The 7,005-nt window shown below is 36.2% G+C and overlaps 1 long non-coding RNA gene across 1 annotated transcript; it reads right to left on the bottom strand.

Annotated features, from left to right (window-relative positions):
- Nucleotides 1–2,019: 2,019 nt before the first annotated feature.
- On the bottom strand, nucleotides 2,020–3,016 carry LOC128293042 (uncharacterized). Its single transcript, XR_008283063.1, has 2 exons — nucleotides 2,940–3,016; nucleotides 2,020–2,169 (listed from the first exon to the last, which is right to left on the bottom strand). It is a non-coding gene; the product is annotated as an uncharacterized LOC128293042 (long non-coding RNA).
- Nucleotides 3,017–7,005: the final 3,989 nt, after the last annotated feature.

Here is a 7,005-nt window from a genome sequence, read left to right on the forward strand (position 1 = left end):
GCTCTCTCTCGGGCGTCTTTAATAAAATGATCCAGAGAACCACATCGAAAACATTTATTTGCTCTACACGGACCAAAATGATTTCTACCACACCGCTGGCACTCAGGTTTAACAAATCTCGAGTTCCCTACACTGGTTGTCGAAGTAGTCTGGGATTTAGGACCCACATTTTGCTTCTTATAATTCCCATATGATTGCCCAGCTGAAGCTTGGGGACGAGGATTCATATTCCTTGACTTTCCGGTTTGCTGTGAGGGTGCATTACTCATTGGTCTTTTCTTCCAATTTCGTGTTTCAGATTCTACCTTTTTCTTTTCCTTCAGTAATTCTTCAGCCTTGCAAGCTCGATCGACAAGTACCACCATTTCTTTTAGTTCAAGGATCCCAACAAATACCTTAATGTCTTCGTTAAGCCCGTCTTCAAATCGTCGGCACATCTTGGCTTCTGTAGGAACATATTCCCTGGTATACTTACTTAATCGAACAAACTCTCTTTCATATTCTGAGACTGTCATATTACCTTGCTTCAGCTCAAGAAACTCTTTACATTTCTGATCAATAAATCTTTCACTAATATATTTCTTCCGAAACTCTTCTTGAAAAAATTCCCAAGTTATTTTCTCTTTCGGTACCACCGAAATCAAAGTCTTCCACCAATTATAAGCTGAATCCCTCAACAAAGATATAGCGATTTTAAACATTCTTCGTGTACAAGATAATTCATCAAATACCCGACGAAATTCTCAAGCGTAACTCGCTTTCTCGGCGTCATCATCAATATTTGCTTTAAATTCCTCGGCCCCTTGCTTGCGAATTCTATCAACGGGGGTTCTGTGAAATTTTATCATATCCACTCCATGAGGCATTGGAGGCATAGGTTGAGGAATTGGGGGAGGTGGGGCAGGTCGTACATTTGGGTTCGTACGAACGAACTCAGTGTACCATGCACTCATCATTTGGAGAAAGGCTTCCCGATCCCTTTCTCCTCCTCCCTGACCAACAGTAGGGGGTGGGTTTTTAGTTGGCGCTGCTCCTTCAGTCGGAGCTGGCGCATTACTCTCTACTTCATCTGCCACAGCTGGATCGGGTTCCATTTACTATATAAAAAAAATTCATTTAAAAAGGTCAGAAGTCGTCACACTATCACAATTCATACATATGGCATGTATAGCAAAATCCGTACATACAACACGTAGTCCGAGAACCGACTAAACCTGCTCTGATACCACTAAATGTAACACCCCCACACCCGAGACCGTCGCCGGAGTCGAGTATGAGGTGTTACTAAGCTTAGTTTAACATTTTTAGAACTTTGGATTATTTGTTTCTACATTCACAGCTTTTAAGCTACTTGCGTCACAGTCACAAGAAAAATCATATCTCGAGTTATGAAACTCAAAATTAAGATCCGTAAATTTTCCCTGAATATAGACTCATATACCTATCTACAACTATTTTTCTATAATTTTTGGTTGGGCCAATTAGTACAGTTTATTAGTTAAAGTTACCCCTATTTTAGGACTCGACTGGTCTGACCTCTGTTTACTACGAACCACATTTCTCTCTGTAAAAAATTCATATGACTATGAGGTTTGTTTATACTAAAACTAGACTCAATAAGTATTCTGAGGATATAAAATACACCACCTACTTGTATCTTTACAATTTATGGTGAATTTCTAAAGTAGGAACAGGGGATTCAGAAACTGCTATTACTCTGTTTCACTAAAATTCAAATATCTTCTAACATATACTTCCTTTACTTTTTTAATTTCTTTCATGTGAAACTAGACATAATAAGCTTCAATTTTATATGTAGTTCACCACCAAATTCAATTTCTATGATTTTTAGTAAATTTTCAAACTCGCGTTAGTGTTGCTGCGGTATTCTGCTTATGGTAAATTTCATCCTTTTATGAGTTTTTATGCACTAAGTATCTTAATAGTTTTCCTTAACATCAAACATAATCTAAACTAACCATTTTCATAATTTATCATTATCAAGCATTTCCTCAACCATTTCACAACCATACCATAAGATCATTTACACAAAATGGGTATATTGCTATACATGCCATACTTAAATTTACAAGCCATTTACCAAAAGTCTTCTGGATAGTGTGATTGAGCCTTCGACCTATCCCGACTCCTGAGCTGGCTTGTCCAAAACTACAATGAGTAAGAAGGAGGGAGTAAGCATAAATGCTTAGTAAGTTCATATGCAAATAATAAGTAACATAACAAGCAGTTATACCACCAACATTAGCATACATCACTAAAACACATATCACATTTTTAATCATTTTTCATCATCTTATTACCTTATCGTGGTTGTATCAATACTCAACCCGAGGGTTAAATACATACCTGTCCAAAATATCCATTTCACATCACTTACCAATACGTCTCTTTACATCTCGAATATTCCTCCATTTGAGTAGAGCTTTACCCGTTGAACACATCGGAATATAATTTGGATACATGGATAACTTGCACATAAGTGCCATATATGAAATCAAGCAATCATGTAACCCGCCCATAAGCGAACTCGGACTCAACTCAACGAGCTCGGGCGTTCGCATCCATAAGTGAACTCGGACTCAACTCAACGAGTTCGGATGCCTAGTTACATCTCACGAACTCGGACTCAACTCAACGAGTTCGGATGCTCAACCATCCTAGTGACATGTCACTTGTATCCTAATCTATTCCTAAGGTTCAAACGGGATTTATCTCGAACACTTATCCTTACCGTCTTCCGTAGAATGCCGAAATCAATACTCGGTAACAATTATATTTAACAAGTAGCTCACATAATTTACATATTATTTGAAATTAACCACAAAGCATACATTTCATAATGAAATTCAGCATAACACATAATTAATATCAATAACTTAAAATAACAATTATGCTACATTATTTACACATGAACTTACCTTGGTACCAAAATACAAAGATTTTGCAATTTAGTCCACAATCTTTTCTTTTCCTCGATTGAGGTCGATTCCACGTCTTTCTTGATCTAAAATAACACATTTAGCTTATTTAATACTCACATTATCAAATTAATCCTTAACTCAAATTTTGGCAAAATTACAATTTTACCCCTAAACTTTTGCATATTTACATTTTTGCCCCTAGGCTCTGGATTAAACTTTATTCCTTATTCTTATGTTTTACAACATGCTGATCACTTTTCTCTTCTATGGCAACATCAAATTCTCACTCTAACATGTACTTGTGACTATTAGGTATTTTTACCGATTAAGCCCTTTTACTCGCTTTTTGCTTAAAATCGAGTAGTACAAGTTGTCTAACATAATTTAAAACTTCATATTCTATCATAAAACATCAAAATACACAAATTTCACCTATGGGTATTTTTCCAAATATAAACCCTAGGTTAAATTATTGCTAACATAAGCTTTATCGAGTTACCGGATCTCAAAACGTAAAATCATTAAAACGAGGCTTGGAATCACTTACTATGGAGCTTGGAAGCTTGAAAAAACCCTAGCTATGGAGAACCCTTGAAATTTCGGCCTAATGAAGAAGTTGGACAAAATTGGCTTTTAATTTTGTTTTTAATTCATTTTAATAACTAAATGACCAAAATACCTTTACTACTAAACTTTCCAAAATTCCTTCCATGTCCTAATTTTGTCCATGAACTTAAAATTGGTAAAATTGCTATTTAAGACCTCCTCATTAATATTCCAAAACAATTTCATACTAAAAACTTCTAGAATGCAAGTTTTGCAACTTATTCGATTTAGTCCCTACTTTCAATTTAAGCACTTTAGCCATAAAATTTCATCACGAAATTTTCACACAATCATGCAATCATATCATAAACATCAAAATCATTGTAAAATAATTATTTCTATCTCAGATTTGTGGTCACGAAACCACTATTCCGATTAAGCCCTAATTCAGGATATTACAAGAAACTTCTAGAATGCAAGTTTTGCAACTTATTCAATTTAGTCCCTAACTTCAAATTAAGCAGTTTATGCATAGAATTTCTTCACGAAATTTTCACATAATCATGAAATCATATCATAGACCTCAAAATAATCATAAAATAATTATTTATATCTCGGATTTTTTGGTCCCAAAACCTCTGTTCCAACTAGACCCAATTTTGGGCTATTACAATACTAGCTTGATTGATTTGGTTGCTAAGTGGTAAATATTGCATGTGTTTCATGAATATTTGGTCAATTGTTTAGCATGCATTCAATGTTAAGTGTGATCATTATTTTAGGATAAGTTAAGTATTATGTACATGTGCATTATTAGCATGTTCGGCCATGGTATAATGTACTAAATATACATATGTGATTACTTATTAAATTAGGTAACAAGATTGTACACTTAAACATGGTTACTAAGAATTTGCTATTAAAGTTAAGTCATGTATGACATTAAGGAAGTAATAATTTGAGATGTCTGAATGTTGTCTTTTACTTTGTTATTTAATATGAAATTTTAGGCACACTAATTTACATATATAATAAGTGTACTTCTTGTTGGTATGTGCATGAAATGGTTAAATTTTACTAAGGCCAATTGCGTGTAACTTAATGACTGAAGTAATTGTGTACAGACTTTAATAATTAATATTTTAAATGATTTATATAGGAATGCATGAACAATATATCGCGTGGTTGTTTCAATTTGTAGTGAGGTGTAAAGCATGAAAATTTCAAATTGATCATTACTTAAGCCGTATATGTGGTGATTTAATATGTGCATTATGATTTATTAAATTATAAGAATGTGTGTATGAGTTTGGTCGTTGCATGTATAATAACATAGGTGGTAATGGAAGCATGTTAAACTAGTTGGTAATAGATAATGTTGTATAATTAAATGCATTATATACTGTTAATAATAAGTTGAGATTTGTTGTGACCTGTTTATGCAAAGTGTAATTCGTTGTTTGTTCTGAAATGTGAATTGATTATATTTTATTTATAAATAAGTTGGACTTGATTAATTATATATATTAATGAATGTTTTAAAATTGTGTTTTTGATCAGTAATGCCTCGTATCCCTAATCCGGCAACGGATGTGGGTTAGGAGTGTTACAAAAAATGTTTAAGTTTCGAAAATTTTTGTATGAGGTTGGTGTAACGTCCCAAAAATGTAGGGTCTGAAATTTTGCATGCTTTGACACAAATTTCTTGTTTGCTTTATTGGCTATGTGATTTGTATATGTTTGGGGGTGTTTTGGAAGCCTGGGTTCGAGTCTAGGCTTTGGCAAAATTTTTGGTTTTGTTCTTATGTGAGATTGGCAGTTAGCAGTTAGGACTTATGTTTAAGTGTGTGAGATTTTATGTCACAAGTGAGCTTGTGGCCTAGTGGTGGTGGCGTGACATGGCTATTGTGGGAGCAAGGGCTCGAATCTCATGGCAGGCAAGGAGCATTTATTTTGCTATTAGGGGCGGGAAGAGTTGGTGTTGGATTTGAACTCTGGTGGTGGAGAGTTTGAATGGGTCATGGAGCTTGTTATGGAGGATATCAAGGAGGGATAACGAGAGAGAATCTAGGAGATTTTCAAGGAGTTTGAAATTGGGATGTGTTGTAGCTGAAATGGGGAGCTTGTTGGTTCAAAATTAGGCCAAGGGGGTTTAGGGAGTGCATTTCGGCAATTGGTGAGGGAGTAAGTGTTGATTTCTTTCTCTTCTGTTTTAGGGTTTTTGCTCTTTTTGACATTTTGGTATATTTCTCCCTAGTGCCGATCTCTCTTTCGTGCCTTTCAGGATTTAAGCCGAAATTACTTGTCTTAACTCCTTTCTTTTCCACTTTGTGCCAAATGACATGACTTTTTCCTCTCTTTCCCTCTAAGTCTTTGACCGAATTTTTCCTTTTTCTGATATCCATTTTTCTTTTCTCCTCTTCACACTCTTCTTTGGCCGAACATCTTACCTCTCCCCTCACCCATTCGTTTGCTTGGTCGAACATCTTCTGATCTTTCTTTATTCTCCTTCTTACTCTTAACTATGTTTCCCTTCTGGAAGCCTTGACCGAATCCCTCTTGCCTTCTCTCCCTCTTGACTCATTTGGGTTTTTCTGTGCTAGCTGAATATCCTCTCACCTAGCTGAATCTCTCCCTACTTGGTCAAGGTAAGGATCAGAGCGGTAATGCCTCAGCATAGAGACGTAGAACACATTGTGAATTTGGTCCAACTCTGGAGGTAACTTTAAGTTGATAGGCAACCGATCCCACACGCTTCGTAATGTGGTAAGTCCCAATGAACTTAGGGCTTAACTTGCCCTTCCGTCCAAACCTCAATACCTTCTTCCACAGAGAGACCTTGAGGAAAACCAAATCCCCCATAGAATACTCGATTTTCTTACGTTTCAGATCTGCATATGTCTTCTGCCTATCAGATGCCACCTTCAATCGTTCCCAAATCAATCTAACTTTATCCTCGGTATCAGAAATCAATTTAGGTCCCAGAACACGCCACTTGCCTAACTTAGTCCAACACGAAGGAGTACGACACCACAACCTTAACATGCTATATGCTAGACTAGTAGCTATTGTTCTACACAAACTCTGCCAACGAAAAATAATCCTCCCAACTACCCCAGAAATCAATCACACAACTTCTTAACATGTTCTCCAGTGTCTGAATCACCCTCTCTGACTAACCGTCTAACTGAAGATAGAATACAGTACTTAAGTCCAACCTTTTACCCAGTGCCTCATTCTAACTTCTTCCAAAATCGAGACGTGAAGCGAGGATCTCTATTAGATATTATGGAAATCGGTACCCCATGCAGTCTTACTATTTTTGACACATACAGCTTAGCCAGCTTTTGCAACGAGTAATCAGTACGAACAGGTATGAAATGGGCAGATTTAGTCAATCGATCTACGATGACCCATACTGAATCCTTCTTAGTAGGCGTAAAAGGCAGCCCACTAACGAAATCCATAGTTACTCTCTCCCACTTCCAAAGCGGAATCTTAACTGGTTGAAGCAACC

This window comes from Gossypium arboreum, chromosome 5 (assembly GCF_025698485.1).
Source record: "Gossypium arboreum isolate Shixiya-1 chromosome 5, ASM2569848v2, whole genome shotgun sequence".
Classification (NCBI taxonomy): domain Eukaryota; kingdom Viridiplantae; phylum Streptophyta; class Magnoliopsida; order Malvales; family Malvaceae; genus Gossypium; species Gossypium arboreum.